Source organism: Lynx rufus, unplaced genomic scaffold (assembly GCF_022079265.1).
Source record: "Lynx rufus isolate CCGP_SWC_20201006 ecotype Redwood Valley unplaced genomic scaffold, mLynRuf1.p SCAF_2, whole genome shotgun sequence".
Classification (NCBI taxonomy): domain Eukaryota; kingdom Metazoa; phylum Chordata; class Mammalia; order Carnivora; family Felidae; genus Lynx; species Lynx rufus.
This window is the reverse complement of record NW_025814834.1, coordinates 147,579,893-147,602,279: the sequence shown is the minus strand read 5'-3', so window position 1 is coordinate 147,602,279 and position 22,387 is coordinate 147,579,893. Positions and strand designations below refer to the sequence as shown.

Genomic DNA, 22,387 nt, shown 5'->3' with positions numbered 1-22,387 from the left:
ACACTTACTCTGAAATTGTTTTTCCATTGTTATCTTACATTATAGTCGCATCGTAATGTCATGTTTAAAGGTTCCCCATACACTTGTAATGAAATCGTTTTGCAGTTCAGAATGGCATCATATTGGCACTTTAAGCAGGGTATCCATCACCCTGTATTGATAGTTTTCACAACAAAACACCCTATTTTAGTGACTGTGAAAGTAAATAGCTGTTGCCAGTGATCTGTTCTTCCATTTCAAACTTAAATGGTCTCATCTGTTTTATTTTACCTTGCAATTTTCACACCCACTGTGGTATGGGCCAAATTTATACTGTTTGCTTTCAAATGAGGACTGTCATTCCATCGGCTCATAAATGTGTGTATGACGAGCCACTTATCTGTTTTGGTTTGGCCTTTGTGCTATAGATAATTCCTTACAGTCTGATAATCAATATAGTTTGGCCACCCCATCTGCAAGGCTAATGCAGATAAGTCTTCCGCTAATTGAAATCTACAGGGAAATTATTCGGTGAATGTTTTCGAATCAAACTAACTGAACATCCAAAAGTTAAGTAGGTAATTACTTCATTCCACAATAACACCAAAAAAAGAACTCTATTTCCAAACAGCCGCACACGAAAAATGTTGAGTAGTGTTTTAAGGCAAAGGCTCAAGGACAGAAAATTTGAGAAGAACACATGCGGTATCGTTATAATTATTACCAAGAATCGGGCATCTTTATGTAATTTTTTTAAAGTGCCATCATCACCTGTGGGTGGTTAAACTTTGAGAGGTTAACAATTTGATTTAAATCTCCGCTTCAGAAATTAAATGTTACCCAACCCAAGTCTAATCCAAACTAACTCTCACTTGGAAGTCGGCCAGGGCGGGCGCAAGTCTCCTGACAATAGGCTTCACTTTTGAGATCTTTCTATTCCCTGCTGTTAAAAGAGCCATTACTGCCTCCTACACAACTCTTCCACAGCTGTTTTCACGTTTCTTCACGTGTCCAGCCAGAAGTCGGAGGAGCAAAAAGAGAATAAAAGCGATACATGTTGACAAGAAAAGATTTCTGCCAGCATTTTCATACTCAAAGAAATTTGGCATTCAGTTGGAGCTGGGAGCAAAGCTTCAGATAAGCCTTTATTTTATACAAAACTGCTTCTCAAGTCTTTAGGAGTTAGCACAGATAATGAGGATGACGCAGCCAGCAGATCAGTGGGGCCCAAGTGTTAAACACTGTAAATCCACTTGTTTCAGGCATTTGTGCCTGAGCTACTGCTTGAATACATTTTCTGTCAGGAAGGAAGCAGAGACAGCCACAGCCATGATTTTGGTTCTTGGATGATCCAAGGTGCCCAAGAAGTGACAGTAGATTCTTTAACATATCTCCCCCCAAATGTGAATTTGCTTTATGTAAAAAAAAAAAAAAAAAAAAAAAAAAACCAAATATATGTGCTCTCGTTCCAAGAGAATGTGGCTTGAATTGGAAAACCAAACAAAATATGAGATAGCGTTAAGGATCACTCCACAGTGTCCAGACCAAATGCCACCATCTCAGTATGAAGCCCTCCTGATTCTCATTTCGATGCATTCAGAATGAACCCAAAGAGGACCATGCATATTCGAATGACCACACATGAAAAACTTGAATGCAGTTTTAAGATATAAACTTAATTATAGGCAGCTGAGCACTGCCTGAGAGAAGCTCCTATAACCTTGCAGAAGGGCATCACTACACGTATTCACGGTCTCTGAATTTCTCTGCCTTCAGGCTCTGATAAGCATTTTATCACCTTATAATCAGCTCCTTCTCTTCCTCCTGAATGTAACTGTGAATTCCAGACCTTCTCCAGTCTCCCTAGAGGCTCAGCCCTGTACCTCTCACTCACAGCAGTCCACATTGCCTCCCTCCTCATTGGGAAAATGGAATCCACAGGCATGAGCTCACCCTCTGGCTTTCCACGCCACTATGGCCACCACAACCAAGTGTGTCAGTGGCCACACACATTGACACTTTCCCTCAGTCTCAGAGAATGAGATGACTTTACCTTTAAGACTCATCTCTCTTCTTTGAGACCTCATTTAATGAGTGAAACTCTCACTTATATCTCGAATTAAGCTCCTCTCTCTCCTCTTTTGCCTATAAACTCCCATTATTTGAAAAAGAAAATCTACCTCGATTCTCTATCTCTCTGATCCCCATATCTCCCTCAGCTACGGCCCAGCCTCTCTCCCCTCCCCACCGTATTTCCAGCTGAACTTGTCAAAACAGCAGTATCCATTCATTTCTGGTCAGAGCTCCATTGCAATGTCTTCCAAACCCTCCTTCCCACCAGAACTTCCCTCGTTTCAGTAGTCTTCTTTCTGTATTTCATTGCCACAGCAAATTATGTTGATCATTACTTCCTTCTTAATGGAACTCTATCCTCTCTTGACAGCAATTCCACCATCCTCTCCTGACTTTCTTCATTCCACTCTGACTATCCCTTCTCTCCTTTTGATGTGGGCTCCCCTTCCTCTGCCTACCCTTTCCATGGTGTTTCTTCACCTTCTGAATGCTATTCCTCCCCTGCCCTTCCATATCCTCTTCCATCCTTGTGACTCCAACTACCTCATAAAAGGGATGTGTTCTCTGTCCCCAGTACTGACTTCTTCCCTGATTTCATATTATACATATAACTACCTCTTAAACAACCCTACCTGGATGTCCCATAGACATCATAAACAGCACGTCCAAAATAGTGTGTTCCATCTTCTCTCAAATCCATCTCATCCTCCTGTATTCTCTTTCTACATTGGTATCACCCCAATCCCTGGAGACACCCAAACTAGAAATTTAGGAACCACCCTTGACTGACCCCTTCATTCTCTACATTAACCAAGTATTTCTGACCTAATTAAAATTCTGTTGAATACCATATCCTCCTCACCATTCCTACTGCCACTTCCTTATTTAAAGCCCTGGTAATCAGAAGCCCATCCACTTAGTACTTCCCCCATCTGTCTCCCGTTAGTTAGCCTTGTCACCTTCAAATGATCTTCCACAGAACAACCTTTTTTCTCTGCCTAAAGAAAATCTAATCATATCATTTCCCTTCTTAGAAATTCTTAAGGGGGGGCGCCTGGGTGGCGCAGTCGGTTAAGCGTCCGACTTCAGCCAGGTCACGATCTCGCGGTCCGTGAGTTCGAGCCCCGCGTCGGGCTCTGGGCTGATGGCTCAGAGCCTGGAGCCTGTTTCCGATTCTGTGTCTCCCTCTCTCTCTGCCCCTCCCGCGTTCATGCTCTGTCTCTCTCTGTCCCAAAAATAAATAAACGTTGAAAAAAAAAAAAAGAAATTCTTAAAGGACTCCCTCAGCCATAAGATGTTTTGCAAGCTCCTTCACATTTCCTACTTTGTCTTAAAGAGCTTGCCCCTGCTGACCTCCCCAGCTTCATCTCTCACTTCTCCCTGACTCACATTTTATGGCCCAGGAACACCAAACCTTTCACAGTTTCTTCAAATACCACACTGCTTCACACATCCATGACTTTACTTGCACTCTAGGGAAAATCCCTAGGGTCCTCTCTCTAAGTTGACTTTGATCTATAGATCAAGCAACGTATTTATTGAGCTTTTTGGAAGATACACTCAAATTACCTCAGTGAAAGGGCCTTTATTGTAACATAACTGGAGAAGTAAGCGACCAGAAACCCTCTAAAGGCAGCATAGAACCAGGTTTGTGGGAGAACTGAAATATCATTCCAAGTACAGCCACAACTCGAGTAGGATTACTCCTAGAACACTCCACTATCCTCACAGTTTCTCCTCCAGAAGATGCGTCTATTGCTTATGGCTCAATTGTTCCACCATTTCAGTGACCCAGTTTTTTGCTTCAGTGCTTCTGCCGTGACTGATTTGTTTACTATCACTATATTATGGCTTCTCTCTACTCTTCTTTTTAGCCCATAGAGGCTTACTGCCTTCTCATCTGTACGTCTTTCTGCTTTTACCACTCTCCTGCCTTACCATTTTCTATATGATTAGGATGTAAACTTCTCATAGAGAGGATCAGATTGGTTGGCCAGATGCCATCTGTATAGGTACCATAGATACTTCTTTGGGCAGCACTGTCCCCTTTGCCTATTTTATAGGTGTAAAGTGTCTTTTCCTGGGTGTGAGAGTCACATAGAGAAATTATGAAGATTTCTGAAGAAGTTACCACCAAGAAGATTGTAGATATACGTGTACCCTGAGACCTCTCAGAAGGAGATAATATGATTGGCAGGAACTCTCTTTTTAAATCCTTATAATTACACCATCACGATAATTCCACTTGTTAAGCAACTACTATGTGACAAATACTTTACAGACATTATTTTTCATTCTTACCAAAAGGCTGGAAGACAGCCGCTGTTAACACTTTGTTGAGTATCAACAGGTATAGTGAGCATGCTCGAGACTGCACAAATGACCTAATAAATGATAACATAATTCAAATCCCAAAATGCCCCGCTCCAAGGGGAATGCTATTTCCTCTGAGCATGACTATATCTAGACTACATTCTTCAAGACTCATGTCTTTAATTTATTACACTCCACTCTAACCACTTTAAGGCTTTTCTTATTCCTCAGCCATGTCTTTGTACAAGAATGAAGTTGCATCTTTGACGCATGATAACTCAGTCTTACTATCTAATACATATGAGAATTTCTTCTCCAAATTTCTGTCTATATCATGCTCAGTCAAAAACTGATCAAAGTTTAAAATTGACAGTATGATGTCCTCATTAGTCCAGTTCTTCTCTCATTGAGAAGAGGCCTTCAGTATAGAAATAGCCAGCAGCATTTTTTCCTTAGAATGTGGCTATACATTAAATATACAAATATGCTGACATCTAAGTCATTTTAAAAAGAGAAATGAATGTGGAGTTTTAACTTCTGTTGGTTCAGTAAGAAGGATGGAAGAGTTCATACTTTTAACAAATGTATATAAAATAGACATGCGCATAGACAGTAGCAAAAATTTATATGATGGTGGGAATACAAATATTCCCTCTTTTTTTTCCATGTGGAGTTTTTAAAACTGAAAAACTAAAGACCATGAACAACTACACACACCCCAGCTCAGCCCATTTCAAAAACCACTCAGAGGAGCTGAGCTGAGAGGAATCCATCCTGAGATCAAGGCGTTATACAACTAAATGTGATTTCCAACATTTTCTTTCCACCTTTCTTTTCAAACTGCACTTACTCCCACAACTGCTCTCTTCTATCAAAGGTAAGGGCAATAACATTTCTTCTTTTAAAGCAGCAATGATATTACAAAAGAAAAATAGTCAAAATTTGCAAATTTCTTTTGGAGTTCTCAATGGAAATGGAAACCAATCTCTATTTAACTTGTCCTATAACTGGTCTCCCCCAAATCACTACCTGGGAATAACAGCTTACAAATTTTAACATTCAATAAATGTAAAGCATTAGAGCTGATGCAAAGTACCATTATTGTGACATACTCTAATTTGAAAAGGGTAAATCAATTTAAGCCATTTTTGTTTAAAATCAGCTCCGTAGGCTGTATACTCATAGTAGTTGCCAAGTTTCAACCCAAAGTGAATGTTAAGGTCTATGTTATTAACCCTTGAAAAATGAGCTCTATCATGGAAACAATGACAGACCTGGGGACTACCAGGTGCAGCTGCTGAAGCTGACAGTCAGTCAAGTAAGAGTAATGCCTGGTTTCTTCATATGCAAATCACATAATATGTGCTTACCTTTAAAGGGCAATGTCAGATTATTGTAAAAGTGTTTAGATATAAATACCTTTTTTTAAGAAACCAAATTCATTTATACTGAACTCTCTATGGCTGACATTCCATGATAAATCACCTCATTACACACGAAGGTACAAATATGGCTATTGAAGATGAGTGTGATTGTAAATGAGTCTGCTGGAATTCTTCTGTGGCTCGCAATGACCCTCAATAAAGAGATACCTGTAGATCATGGCAATAGTTTCCCTTGGAACTATCTGGAAAGAGTGAATCGCTAGTACCCACACTTACAATGCTATCCAAATAAGTTTTCGAGGGCTTGAATTTTGCTGCTTTTTTTTAACGCTTTTTATTTATTTTTGAGAGAGAGAGAGAGAGAGACAGAGAGAGAGAAAGGGAGTGAGAGCTTGAGTAGGAGAGAAGCAGAGAGAGGGAGAGAGAGAATCCCAAGCAGGCTCCACGCTGTCAGTACAGAGCCCCACGCAGGGTTCGATCTCACAAATCCTGAGATCATGACCTGAGCCTAAATCAAGAGTTGGATGCTTAACCACCTGAGCCACCCAGGAGCCTCTTGAATTTTGCTTCTTAAAATGAAGCTATGGGGTATATTTTTCTTAGCAATGTCTGTCAAACAACTATAAGCCTTCCTTTAAACATGTTGCAAGAGATTAAGAAATATACACCGGTGGATTTATATGCTGGGAAGAGTCACACTGTAGCCTCTGGGTGCTAATCATACTCTAAATCTTTACCTGATAGTCATTACAAGGAGTGTGTGTGTGTGTAATTATAGAGCTGCACACTTAAGAGTTGTATGCTTTATTCTCAATACATTATTTTGCAACTTTTTTAAAAAGTTAAAACGCAAAGCAGAAAAAAAAAAAACATTCTGACATCACTACGTAATTTTTCAGGTGACAGCCTAGGACAGGGGCTGTTAATGCGAACTTTAAGTATCACTTCCCAAAATGGAGATCCATGCTGTGCTCTCTGGCCGTTGCCTCCTGAGTCCTTTCACATTCTTCCCGTGGAAAGATGTCAAGATAGAATTTTCCCGGTGTGCATTTACTCTTCAAATCCAGAATCATGCATGCTAAAGTGAGATTTCCAAAAAAGACTACAGTGTTTTTATAGAGAAGAAATAAGATGAGAAGTTGTCTGGACAACTGGCAGGGGGAAAAAAAAGGCAGGGGGGATGGTGGTACAGAGGAAAGGGGAAAAATAAAATGTTCTGAAGGATATACAGAGATAGAGATCAAAGATCCCTGGTTTTTCTATCCTCAGGAGGCCCCACAGGCTTCTTGATCCTCTGTTCACCCTTCCTACCACTATTCATAATCTTATAACCTGTACCTCTCACATCTACCTCACCCCCCCCCCCTCACTGGCTCAATCACCAAGTATAGGACAAAAGGAACTGAGAAGTCCCCAGCTGTGCTGTCTGCCCGAGACAATGGGTGCTATAACAATAGCTCAGCCTCATGTTTAAAAATCAAATCATCCATTTGATTTTCAATTTATTTTCAAGTTAGGAACTTTTCTGGCTCTTGGTAAAGAAAACCCAAAGCATATTCAATATCTGTGTTTATGCTGTATGCAGACACTTGAGTATATGGTAAATGTAGTTTCAGTAGCACACATCGTGCCTTATTTAATTCATCGAGCCTGACAGAGTTGGTAAGAATGAATGCAACAATAGTAATATTTCATTTAGATCCACTGGCATTTCTCATGATGTACATTAAAAAGATGTAATATATATTATAAATGTGAGAGCAGGTAGATACACAAGCATGCATTTTACTCTAAGGTACATTAATAGAATGATAAATTCCGTGTAGTCAATCTACAAAAACCAAATACTCTGAGTGAAGACATCTATACAGAATTAGGTGCCAAATGAAATGTCACAATCAAATAAAACATCCCTTTATGATCCTATATCATAGGATTTTTTTTAGAGCTAGAAGGAACCTTTGAAATCATCGAGTAAGATTTGCTCCTTGGCAGATATCTAGCCTGTGCTTGAGAAAGATTAAATGACTTATATAAGGTCACACCTAGTTAGTGGGAAAGCTGTGGCTAGAAACTTCCTTCTCCAGGTGAAATGTTCCTCCACTACACCACTGCAGCAACTGCTTGTGAAGCAAAAATATGCACGGGCTCACCGTAACATCCTCATGTGCTCATTTCAGTGTGTGCACGGGTGCTCTTTGTTATATATGCTTACAACTCGGCCAAATTCTTCTTTTGAAGACTGAGTCTGGAACCAAACTGGGTTCCAGACCTTTGAGTACATAATTCAAATCCACAGGCCCTGTGAACGCTCAAATGGTTAGTGATGGAGCCAAATATTGGCCATTTATATTCTATATGGATATCCACACAGAGCCAACTTCTCCAAACTAGCAAGATTAAAATTATATTTACTTAATTTAGTAACTCCATCCTAACCAGACCAACCTTAATATAAACCCTGAAATTAAGAGAAGTATTACAACTCAGAACGTTTCCACACAGAGCTCAGAACCAACGTACACAGATGCCAGGGCAGCAGGGAGTGGGAGAGAAGTGACTGTCTCAAGTTTCCAGTCCCAGAGCACATTGAGTGAATCCCCATCAAGTCATGTCCATAAAAAGGGCTCCAAATAGAATCACAGCTTTAAAAGTTCCTTGAGGCGTGGTCTAATCTCTGAAAAGAATATGGATGGTGAGGGGCACCTGGCTGGCCCAGTCAGTACAGCATGCGGCTTCTGATCTCTGGGTCATGAGTTCAAGCCCCACGTTGGGTGTAGAGCTCACAAAAATACTAATACTAATACTAAAATTCTAAAAATATAAAATAAATAAAAATAATATGGATACTGAAACTACAATACCTCATCAAATAAATATCTGACATGAGACTACCAAAGACACAAGCTGAAGGCCAGAGAGACCCTTAAAACAAACATCCAGCATTGCTCCTGCCCAGTTTGCCTTTGAGAAATTACATCCGAGTAACACACACCTCAGTTGACCTTCTGTACAGTAGCATAAAAGTCAGAACCTATGCTTGTATCTCAGCGGAAATGTTGCATGAACCAAGCACATGGGATCAGATTCCAGCTTAGACAATATATTCTCAAAACAACCCTCACCATAAGGACGGTGAAATACCACAGTAGGAGCAGGTTGCTAACTAAGACAAATGATTACAAGAGTCAGTATAAATAACTGAATTTAGGAAATTATCAAGGAAGTAAAAAGACCAAAAAGCAAGGCTAACCCAGGACAGGTTGTCTTTTGTTCCTTTGTAGAAATGTGGAGCCAGAAACCACTAGCTGCACCGCCTTGGACACTAGTAAAATTCCTGTAGAGTGTTTTATAAAGGTAATGAACTTGTGTGCCTCACTGAACAGGCCTGCTATTAAATCTTCCCTAAAAAATGGGATGAGATTGCTGGGGTGTTTTGTGAGCAGTGTGAGCTTTGCCTGTAGCATAGTCAGGAATTTTAATCGCTGGCCCCAAAATTATGATTTTCACTAAGTAAAATAAAATTGAAAACAACCCAGTATACACTCCATATCATCAATTTTTAATCTGCCTTATTTTTAAGATTTCCCTTGTTAGGAGTAGATTTGGGGGAAAGGAGTAAAGAAGAAATCTCAGATGACAAATGTCCAGCCCTGACAACGCAATCACAAACAAATTAAATGTCCATCTCTGTCACAGCTGGCAACCCCAGCCTGGCCTGGGGGAAATCCTCTATGTGGTTCAGAACAAATGTATTGGAGGCTAATCAAAATCTAATGAATCCCTCAGGAAAATAGCTTCCTTAGTCCACATCTATGAGAATTATACTCAGTTTGGGGGAGGTGTCTACCAGTTGTTTTCCGATACAGCAATTGTTTTGTGAATAACACAACTAGACACCCCCAGAAAGACATTTCAGCTAAGTCTATTATTCAAATCTATGCTTCACTCACCGACGTGTCAAGGTGATGCATTTGTTGATCTGTCTCACAATACATTTTATTACTGACATGTACAGAGTAAAAGACCAGAGGAGGAAAGTCAGGCAGGGCAAAAGAAAGAGAAGCAATTTTTGACTTCCAAACAAAGCCCGCCTGTAACTACGGGGTCTGACTAGCTCTGCCGGGTTTCTTTGTCTAAAGGAATGAAAAGGAAAAAACAAAAGAGAGGTGCGGATAGGGTGAGTTGGGAACATTAAGTTAACCTGCAGAGAGCCAGGGACAGGAGAAGGGCAAAGAAACAAGAAAAACGCATCAAAAGTTATCATCAACATGAATCAGATTTGTCCTGCATCCTGATTCTTTTCTGACCTCACACTGCTCGAACACAAACTCTTTCCATACAAAATAAAATCTATCGTAACTATGTCAGATATTTCTCACATACCTGCTAAGTACCAGGCACTTTACACACATTATCTTGGAATCTCACCATCACCTGGCAAGGAAGTAGTTATTACTCCCATTTTATAGATGAGAAAACCGAGCTTCAGAGAGGTTCAAACCTTGCTGAAGGCCCACTGCAGAGCTAGTATGCAGCAGACCGAAATTCAGACCCAGAGCCTGAGCCATTGCCATAAGTGAATCCCTTCCACTCTTTCTCTCTCTCTCTCTCTCTCTCTCTCTCTCTCTCTCTCGGCTTCTCAAGAGTTCTCTCTCAGGAGGCTCCCATTTAAGACATAGTTCCACATTTAAGTCCCTTATAGCTCCACATTTAAGACAAATTCAAAGCTGCCTCATACCAAAGCATCCCTACTACAAGCCATGTCATCAGTAAGCTAGGGAAAAATCACTTGCTTTCCTACTTGGCAGATTATATAATTAGTCAAAGCAAAGTGGGGCAAAGGCATGTAGAAGGAAAGAGCGGTTTAGGGCTACACTTCTCTTATGTATATGCAGCTTTTGCACAAAGACTTATTGTTCTCACCTTTTTTGGCAGATGGAAAAGTGTTGGGTTCCAACATCACTTTAAGGTTTACAGTCCCTGGAAGGCTCAGATGAAAATGAGGCAATATCCATATGGTTCCAGGGTTCTTTTTTTTTTTTTTTTTTGTTTCTTTAACAAAGAAGCCTACTACATACCTCTAATTAAAGTATATACATTAGCATTGGAAATGGTAATTAAAGGATTTATACACATCTAGAGTCCTCTGACAACACATTCATTCATGTTACTATCTAAATGGTCGATTTGTTCCCATGGGAATTTACAATTTAAATGCCATTTTATGGTCCATTCCAAAGACATGTTTTGAAGGGAGTGGAGACATCTCTGGAAAAAAAAAAAAAAAAAAAAAAAACCTAGAAATTTAATTTTGGGTTAGAATGATTAATTTCTCTTTTAATTGCCTATAATCGTTCTTTCTTTTTTAATATGAAATTTATTGTCAAATTGGTTTCCTCCTGTAATCTTTCTAAGAACTATATCAGTAATCTTTGCTAAGAGCCATTTTGGCATCCACATGTTAGCACTTAAAGGGACAATGTGATATCACTGAGTGTCAGAGCAGCTTGGGAGCAGAGCTTGGGAACTAGAATGAGAAATACAACAGCCTCGGGGCACCTGGGTGGCACAGTCGGTTAAGCTTCCGACTTCGGCTCAAGTCATGATCTCGTGGTTTGTGAGTTCGAGCCCTGTGTCAGGATCTGTGCTGACAGCTCAGAGCCTGGAGCCTGCTTTGGATTCTGTGTCTCCCTCTCTCTCTGCCCCTCTCCTGCTCACTCTCTCTCTCTCTCTCATGAATCAACATTAAAAAAAATTAAAAAGGGGCGCCTGGGTGGCTCAGTCGATTGAGTGTGCAAGTTCGACTCAGGTCATGATCTCACAGTCTATGAGTTCGAGCCCCGCATCAGACTCTGTGCTGACAGTTCAAAGCCTGGAGCCTGCTTCAAATTCTGTGTCTCCCTCTCTGTCTGCCCCTCCCCTGCTCACGTTCTGTCTCTCTCTCTCTCTCTCAAAAAATAAATAAACATTAAACAATTTTTAAAAATAAATTAAAAAAAATAAATATAATGGCCTCAAATTCTAGCTGGCTGTTGACTTAGGGTACATTATTTAAATCCCCTGAGTCTCAATTTCCTCCTGTGTAAAGTGAGATCAATATGTTTCACAGGGTGGTTTTGAAGTCTGAATAAGGTAAAGTATATAAAGCCCAACAGAATGCCTTGACACGTAGCAGGGTCAAAAGCTGTTCCACTCTGTTTTTGGTTGTTTTTTTTTTTTTCCAGATTCTAGCAATGTTCATGCAGTCAGTATTCAACAAATGCTTTTGCACTTCTAGGTAACAAGGCACAAGTCTAAGATTCTTAGCACGAAAATGAGTTACTGTCTTTTTTTTTTTAATTTATTTATTTTGAGAGAGAGTGTGTGCATGCATGCACACAGTGGAGAAGGGGCAGAGAAAGAGGGAGAGAGAATCTCAAGCACTGAAAGTGCAGAGTCCCATGTGGGGCTCGAACTCACACACTGTGATACCATGACCTGAGGCAAAACCAAGAGCTGGTAGCTTAACCAACTGAGTCACCCAGGTGCCCCAATTACTGTCTTTTTTTATTCTTAAAGAGCTAATGGGCTAGTGAAGGACTTATTTATATACTACTTATACATATATAGAAATGTTTCTCTTAGACAATGTGATAAGTAAAACTAATTGCTAATATTTATTGAACACTTCCATTGTGGTGAACACGGTGCTTTACACTATTTGGTTTAATGTGTACTACCTTAATGTTATGGAAAACATAAGTAAAATGTGATGAAAACCCAGAGAAAAAAGTTATTCATACTAAGAAAGGAAATAACGAAGTCTCTTCCAAAATATTTGTGATACTTAAATCAGGTTTTAAAAGATGACTCGGACTTTAACAGCCTGACGTGTTTAATAGCCCAAGAAGGGAGGCCTGCTCCAGGTGGAGGGAACAGCAACAGCAAATGTGAAGATCATAAAAGAACTCAGAAAAGCACAAGTATCCCGGAGTGGCCAATGGACAAGGAGATGAGGCTGGAAAGACAGACTGTAGAAAGCACAGAGGCCATGCTAAGGACATTAGATCATTCCCCATGGGAGAACCTAACTGGGCCTAACTTTTAAGAAACCTTGGCAGTGGATAAGGTAGATGAGAGAAAGAACCAACTAGATGTAGGAAGCCCCATTCTGGGCCTAGAAATGAGGGTCAAAAGAGTGCATACATTCACTGTTATCCTTGCCAACAAGTGGGGGTAAATCCAATTCCTTCCAGTGGTATTGGTGTGGAAAGGGGGAAATAAATGATTCGAAATAAATTTGTAGCGGTCACTATCTTCCAGGAAGATCAGAGTGCTAGGAGCCTAAACTTTGGACTTCAAAAGCCTCCAATAGGCAAAGAAAAGGTTGTTTAATAGAACTTAAGAACCAGAGAGCAGCAATGAGTCAAGTCTAGACCTTAGGAAGAGTCATACTGGCATTTCTAAACTTATCTGAGGTTTTATTAGCTACGCATCCCACTAGTAAAAAGCCAATCACTGCAAAGCATCACCTCCTAAAGGCTTTGTGGCTTTTTCATTTTTTTCTTGTTTGCAGTGGGTAGAAGCATAGTTGGTATCATTTACATATTGAATACCCCTGAGCTCCTCAAGAAAAGGTTCTTCTGTTTATTCCCATCCTTGTTCCCCCAGCCCCTACACTACACATGGGACATGGAGAATGCTGAGTAACTCAACAAATGTTTAATTATTTAATCAATCAATTCAAGACAGGAGACAGTAAGAAGCTAGACTAGACTTTGGTTAGTTCTAGCAACATGGGAACCACTCGTTTAGCATTTCAGACCAGGGGACTCAGGAAGGTCCATTTCTAGGCTCTCCCTGCATCTCTGAAAAGAGAGTTCCCAGGAGAAAGCTATTTTCTTCTCTCCAAGGCCTATACAAAATGCAACAGAACCCTTATTCCTAAATATTAGCTAGTTATTCCACTCCTCTCTACCTTCTAAGTATTGGCATTTGTGCACTGGTCTCCACTAAACAAGAAAATACCTGACATACAGTAATATATATAATTTATATATCTTTTTAGATAGACAGGTCTATACATGAAGTCTAGAAGTTGTTGCAAAATTCATTTTCCTCCTTGAATCTCCTGTCTATAATTGAGTCTCTCCTCTCTGATGTCCCTCTGTCTTACCTTCCATTTATGCCTCACCCTTCTTCTACACAGTGTCCTGGCTTTTTCCTCTTGGCCTTGGACATGGGCTTTTAGTCAAATGGTCCCATCCAGTTTTCTCTCCACTAGAGCTATGTATGGCTCTAGCAGTTCCAGGAGAATTGAGAAGATGAAGGGGAATAACCACTCCTAGTCTAAGCTCAGAATTAAACATGTAAAAGACGAGTCTCCCTTGTGGTTGATTGCATATTAAAGCAGAACTCCATTGTTATGCTTATAGAGTCTTTTTGATTTGTTTATTTTTCCAAAGAATATCTTCTGTCATCATTAATAGGTATGTGCCAGGGCTCCAGAAAGTATGATTAGAACCCCAGCCCAAAAGAGTTGGAGGCGAAAATTTTGTCTTGATGCAATAATATAAAGATATAAAGTAGCAAAAGTAATATGTTTTATGACTGTATGATGGGATTTCTCATGTTTTAATATTAAACATCTATCTAACAAATACTACTCAGTGGCTCTATCTTGAAACTCAGCTTACCCGGCTGGCATATATCGTAAGCAGTACTGACATGCTTCAGTTAAACACAGGGGCTCGGACATGGTCTTAATTTCTATGAAAGGATCAAAAAAAAAAAAAAGCTGGGGCACAGAGGACCTTGGTAAAATTATGTTCCATGGAACATAGCATTACTTTAATTTTGCCCTCCCTGGGCACTTTACAGACCAATTTTGTTTTTAACAAAGGATGATTGCTGACTTATCTCCAAATTTAAAAGAATAAAACCAGAGAAAGTAGAGCTAAATTTCAACTGAAAAGATTTAGATTAAGCATAAAGCAAAGTTTCATGGTTGAATTTGAGGGTTCTTTAAAGTTTAAGCAGAAGAAAGGAGTCACACAGAGATAAGACTTCAAATCTTGTAAACACTCAAATCTTGTTGTAGGACACAGAAGAAGATTAACCATAGAAAACAATGCAAGGAAAGCAGTTTCTTGAGCACTCCAGGCTTCTGCACATTCTATTCCCACTACTTAAAACGCTTTTCCCATTTGGCAAACTACTATCAATCCCTCAAAACCCAGATCAGATGTCGCCTTCTTTAAGAAGCTGTCCTTATGCCTCATCACAGTTATAGTTAATCATTCCTTTCCCTGTACTGAGGACATCGTTCTGTTATGGCAGTTTTTCTACCAAGTTGTATTCATTTGTCCATATGTCGACTTCTCTACCAGAGATATTAATTCCTCGAAAGCAGGCCAATACCTTATTGATCTTTGAGGAAGTAAAATACTGGAGACGTAACAGGTATGTTTTTCACATTGTGGCATTGAAGAAGCAAGAACTAAATATGCAAAACTGCCAAGCAGTTCTTAGAACGCACTCTGCACAGCCTGAGAAGTCACACAAGATTCGGTCTTCAGCACCCTTAGTCTCCTTGGGCAATTTCTTTCAGTTCTTTGATTTCAGCTGTTTTTCTTCTGATTACCACATCTACTCCAGCCCTGAACTTTTCTCCAAGTTCTAGACTTGCATCCCCAGCAGCCAGCTGAACATTTATTTCCACATGAATAGCCCACGAATACCTTGAATTTCAATATACCCTCCCCAAAAAACCTTTTAATTCCTTTTCCACAAATTTACCCATCTTGCTGTGTCCTCTGCTTGGATTAGTCACCACCACCACCACCCACTGCCCCGTATGACAAGCTAAACACCTAGAGTCAGCTTTCTTCCCCACTCTATTATTTACCCTGTTCGTTCGGTTGCCAAGTCCTTTCAATCTGCCCATCCACACACTCTCTCTCTCTCTCTCTCTCTCTCTCTCTCTCTCACTTGGGTCTTCTCTTTTCCATTTCTACTGAATTACTTCAAGCTCTTAATATATTTCTCCTAACCAATGCAATAAGCTACTAAAAGGTTCCTGCTTCCAGCGTTTTTAACCCAATTCCCACTATGCTGCAAATTACTTTCCTAAAACAAAAATATATTCCTATCAGTCCCCTGCTTAAAACAACACTGATGGCTCCCCACTGATCCAACTCCTCAGCCTTATACCCCAAGCCCCTCACTATCTCTCCTTTTCCTGTCATCCATCGTTTTTTCATTTTATCCCACATGGTGCATGCACCACACACACACACACACACACACACACACACACACGTAGCCATACCTACCTACTCTTCAAATCCCCTCCATGCCCTGTCCCTAAAGTCTTTGCTCAAGTTGTTCTACCTGGGAAGTCCTCCCTCTCTCACTTCTCTCCTCTCTCTCCATGTCCTGGTCAATGTCTTACTCATATTTCTAAGCCAGCATTTCTTAACCTGTACTCCAGATCCTTAAAAGGCCAGCGATCAAATAAGAGGATTTGTGAACTTGAATTAAAGAAAAATTACATCTTGACTCTCACTAATTCCTACCTGAAATGTAGCATTTCCTTCTATCATGAATTTAGGGAACAAACTATAGAACCATTAGAAGTACATGTGACTCTGTAAAATAGAAATCAGACCTATCCACATCACATTATGGTTGCTCCAAATATCTTGAATTACCACGTATGCTCATCACTACTTCAAAATTACAATAGTTATTAGATATGCAATTGGAATTTTTTTTATTTAAAACTTTTTTTTTTTCAGAGAGAGAGAAAGATGAGGGGAGGGGGCAGAGGGAGAGACGATCTTAAGCAGGCTCCACACTCAGTGCAGAGCCCAACACGTGGCTCAATCCCACAACCCTGGGATCGTGACCTGAGCCAAAATCTAGAGTCAAGCAGTCAACTGACTGAGCCACCCAGATGCCTCTATTTAATACCTTTATAAAGAAGTACACCTATTACGATTTCACAATTGTTTTTGATATTTCAACAACCGTATTTCAACAAAATCGGTTTCTACTGTAATCTTTTGTGTCTTATTTAATATGTTTCAAAACATTATTCTGAGAATGGATCAATATGGATAAGAAAAGGCTAAGGATGCCTCTTTAAGTTTATCCCAAATTCTACCTCCGCTAAGAAGTTTTTCCAGATCACTCCACCCCTACCACACATGGTTTAAATTAATAACTCCTTCCAGCTTAAACCCAACAACGATTAGTTGAAACTCCCTCTGAAGGCACTCATCACCCTGCCAATCCTTGTAGTTATTTATTAGTCATTTACCAGGTTTTAAGGTCCTGAGGATAGGAACATGTAGTTCCCATTTTTTTAGTCTCTCCTAGTGTTTGTGTTCATGATAGGTGATGAACTTAAATTGCACTGAACATGTTCCTTTTTCAGGGAACGTTTTAGGTTGAAGGAATTCAAATTGAGAAAATAGATATGTTGCTGATGCATTTCTGTGGCTGAAGTGAGCTTGCCAGCTTGTAACTCGAACTGAATAGCTCTGTCCTCCCACCTGATTTCTGCATCTCAGAACAAAAGGGGGGAACATGGGCAAGGACAGAAAAGGTGACTCTAGAAATTTTCTTTTAATAATCCAGACACGTGGCAATGAATGATTATATATATATATATATATATATATGGTTTATTTATATATATATATATATGGTTTTATTTATATATAAATATATGGTTTTATTTATATATATATATATATACACATATATATATGGTTTTATTTATAGCTCCATCATGCAACTAACAGCTTAAATGAGTTGAATTTGAACATTCACAAGATAACAAGAAAACATTTGGAATACTGACCATTCAAAGATCATCTATGCTTCAGGGTCAAAAAAAGTATTTTTGGAACAATGATTTTTATTGTTACTTGCTACTGCATGGCATAAGGTCTTTGTGCAAGGATATAAAACAGTTCCTCCCCAATGAAGGTGTTTTATGTTCAGTGATACCCAAATCCATAACCTTAATAGTGTGGTTTAAAGAAATAATGTACCATAACACAGGCATGGGACACTCATCTCTGAATAATTAAATGAGACTGATAAAAATCAACACCAGATAAACACCCTTTGGACAATAGGTCTCATATATGATGCTTGAGAGAAACAGAAGTTGCGAATAATAAAGAAGACCTAAAAGAAAATACTGTGAAAGATTTCAATCTAACACAGAGATAAATATTACAACTATGTGTTTAACCAAATAATCAGGAATTTGGTCATCCTTTTATTTTATCACTAGTACAGAGCTTAACATATAACAAATGGCCTCGAAACCATCTGCCAGGAATATACATTTGCATGCTGATATTTTATGATTCACAGTTTGTAGTTACTTCTGCAAACTCCCAGCTCATTTTCTTCTTCCAGTTTTATCTATTATAGTGCTCCCCAACATACTCCTGCTTCTTCTGATGACTGGCAAAGGAACTACTAATTCTGCCAGTAGTAATAATGATAATAATAATAAATACCCGATGTCTACATAATGTTTTAGAGCTGTCAATGTTTTAGCTGCTAATGTTTCAGCTTCACTCTCATAAGAAACTGTGAAGACAGGATTATTATATTGAATATATGTATAAAAGGACCAAAACTCATGGAAGTCAAGCTGTTTTCCCCAGTTCCCACAACTTGTGAATAACACAGTCAAAGCATGTAACCAGGTTTAATGAGTCCAAAGTCACTTTCCTTTCCATGTTTTCATTCTAACTCAGGGAAGAGTTGAAAATCAAATAACTCTATTTGGATGATTTATGAATCTAATTTCAGCTCTCCACCAATCATTGTGGTTAGGGGCATGACAGACCACAGGTATGCAGCAGGCACTTAATCATTTGTTCATCTATTTATGCAACAAACAATTCTTTAGTGCCTCATATTTGCCAAGCATATAAAACCATTTGGCAGGTCCAATTGTCCTTAAATACTTAGGGTATTTACATCAAAAGGAAAGGAAAGGAAAGGAAAGGAAAGGAAAGGAAAGGAAAGGTCCAACTCAGAAGATCTACTGAGTTCACGGACCCACCAAAAGGTCCTCTAATTGTAGGAAACTTTTTTGGTAGTTGGTGCAACCCCAACATTGGTTTCTTGGCCAGACAAAATAGTGAACCAAAATAGACTTCAACGTTACATCCTGAGGGAACTGGCGGAAGTTGGTGCCACCCTTAAAGACCTAAAAGACTTAAGGGGGGGGGGGGGAGGTTCCCTACCATATCTCTATTTAATTTGCAAGTCTGGTCCCTGCAAAAGCAGATAGATCCCAGAGGATCAAACAGTAGACTACCACAAACTGAACCAAGCAATCTCAATTGTAGTTACTGTGCCAGATATGTATCTTTGCTAGAGCACATTAGCACAGCCTCAGGTACAAGGTATGCAGCCACTGATCTAGCTTATGCATTCTTTCCATCTCTGTCAGGAACGGTTCTGGGGCACGTGGGTGGCTCAGTTCATTAAGCACCCAACTTCACCTCAGGTTGTGATCTCACAGTTCATGGGTTCAAGCCCCGCCATCCGGCTCTGTGCTGACAGGCAGAGCTTAGAGCCTGCTCCGGATTCTGTGTCTCCCTTTCTCTCTGCCCCTTCCCTGCTTGTGCTTTTTCTCTCTCTGTCTCTCAAAAATAAATAAATGTTAGAAAGAAAGAAAGAAAGAAAGAAAGAAAGAAAGAAAGAAAGAAAGAAAAGAAAAGAAAGACAAAAAGAAAGCGGTCTCACAACAATGAACATTCACAGTCATGCCCCAGGGCTATGCTAACTCTCTCACCCTAATCATAAAGTGATCTAAAGGGACCCAGATCACCTGGGCACAGCTGCAAAACATCACATTTGGTCCACCATATCAGTGATAAGTAAATCGGACTGGATGTTGAGAATCAGCAGTGTGTTGGAAGCTTTAGTAATAAACAAAACCTTCAGGTGAGTAAAGATAAGAAAGGCAAAATGCCCAGAAGGCGTATTTGAAGGCCTGAAAAGCATAATCCACTCTTGCACTATTGTTCTGACCCCTATGCCAGGAAACATGAAAGGTTGCCAGCTTTGAGTGCATCCCAGAGCTGCGAAAGGCTGTGCCGCAGATCTAGGTCATGGTACAAGCAGTCTTACCACTGAGGCCAGAGGACACAACAGACCTTGTGGGTTTACAGGTATCTGGGAGAGTGAAGGAGATGCTCTGTGGAGTCTATGAGAAACTCCAGTATGAGGGTCCTAGGATTCTGAAGCAAAGCCACCCTATCAGGAGTGAAAAATTAGACATCTTTCCAAAAAAACAAACAAAACAAACAAGCAATAACAATAGCAACAACAACAAAAAAAAAAAACAGCTCTTAGCATAAAAACAGCTCTTAGCGTGCTACGGGGCCTTGGTAGAAATGGAATGCCTGACTATAGGGCAATAGTAACCTTGCTGTCAGGACTGCCCACCATGAACTGGCCCTTGTCCAGCTGCAACAGTGGGAGCTGTGGTTCATCCTACTTTCTTCTTCAAAGTATCCACCCACGAAGAGAGGCCCACCAAAACCCTGAAAATGCTATCTCTAGAACTTACACAAGGCAAATAGACCTGAGTGGCACAAGGATTGGACTTCAGCTTGGGTTCACTGACTAATCAAAGAAGGTATAAAGTCCCATCCCCTTTGTCTACAGCCATTTGAGATCCAGAACTCCTGTAGAGTCAGCTGCAGTCTGTTTTTGACATCAGAGCTTTCATTTTCCCTCTTCCCCTCCTGCATTCTTCACTCTCCTACAGGTGTTAACCCAAGAATACTCCCCAGTAAACTTTCAGCATGCTGATCTCAGAATTTTCTTTCCAGGGAATCTGACTTTAAACAGTTATAATCAGAGTGGCAATCTTTCCTTGATATACTCCCTTAACAAGAAAATCTTTTTTATAATATGGGATTAAAGGAGAGTTTTGAATATCAAATCTCACATAGCTACCCTTAATGGTCAATCCACAATTCAAGAATTTAACCTAATTGTCTTTTAAAAACTAAAGTTACAATTAAAAACTACCTATACTTCATGTTTTTGTAGCTCTTTATTCAGCTATTTCATTATTTTATAAACATATTTCCCCACTCTATGGAATCAACATCATGGCTACATTTTCATACCTTTCTTCCTTCATAAAAATATAAAAACCAATGCCATTTATTTCATTTATCCCTTAAGTCTTTCTACTGAGAAATAATTACAAATTCCCAAAACTCCAGTTGCCAATGTTACCAATCCACTAGAGCCTAATGGTGAAAGTAGACATTAAACAAATGACATAAATGATCATTTAGATAATGATTGTGATAACTGAGCTAAAAAAAAAAAAACAAAACAAAACAAAACAAAAAGCCAAGGTGGTATATGCACACACAACAGAAGGCCCTAACATAGCCTGAGGTACCTGGGTTTCCTTGAGGCTAAGATATCTAAGTCTATCCAAAGAATGGATGAGCTTAGCAAGATGGGAGAGGGGGGAAAAAAGATGTACGGCACAGACAAGAGAATAAGATATAATAGAATTTCAAGATGGATGGAGGAGATGAATATCTTCCTTGGTGTTTCTTTCTTAGCCCTTCACAGTATGTTCAAAATACTAAGCACTTAGGTTTCAGGGGCCTGATATAGCTAGTAAAAGAGTATTCTTTGGTCTTTGGCCCCATGTGCAAAATGATATGAGTCACCATTTCCAGTTGAAACACAGGAGATGTCCCCATCTTCTTGGGTTTTTAGAATATCACTGCCACAGACCAATGTGACCATGTCACATTTTTGCAACCACAAGTTTTAATTGCTTAATAGAAGAGCCTATCATCTATAATCTAGTAGTTTAAACGCCAAGGAACAAAGAACATGTATTATACAGATGTGGAGATGTTCCACCACTTTTGCCTCTCTGCATAAAAGCCAAATTCCATCCCAACCCCACTACATTTCTTAAGGACAAGACTCACATAAAAGTCAGGTCTTACCCATCTCTGTATCCCCAGCACTTAGCACAAAACCTGATACACAGTAGATGCTACATTTAATGAATTAATTAAAGTTTTAATAACATTTTTTTTTATTTTATAAATTTTTTTTAATGTTTTATTTATTTTTGAGACAGAGAGAGACAGAGCATGAACAGGGGAGGGCCAGAGAGAGAGAGACACAGAATCTGAAACGGGGTCCAGGCTCCGAGCTGTCAGCACAGAGCCCGACGCGGGGCTCGAACTCACAGACCGCGAGATCATGACCTGAGCCGAAGTCGGCCGCTCAACCGACTGAGCCACCCAGGCGCCACAATAACAGTCATTTCTATTAAATCATACATTAAAACAATATCTGACTGAACATGGCAGGAATATTTTATCAACTCCAAAATTTAAAGAATCTTTAAACCATTTTTAAACAGCTGAGCTTAATTTACAATTAAAAAAAAACCTTCCATATAATAATTTGTGGTTAACTATTGCCTTTGTGTATAAGTAGTAACAGATACAAGAAATAGACAATGCTTCTTCCTAAAATCAATCTCTTGAAATGAATCCAAGCAAGAATAATCCATCCTGTTGATTCCTTAGCAGAGATTTCAATAAAGAACTCCTAGG

General features: G+C 39.6%; 1 long non-coding RNA gene across 1 annotated transcript in view; it reads left to right on the top strand.

The window, feature by feature from the left end:
• LOC124515839 (uncharacterized) overlaps positions 1–22,387 on the top strand; it is a 57,476-nt gene that overhangs the window by 27,432 nt on the left and 7,657 nt on the right. The window lies entirely within an intron of this gene.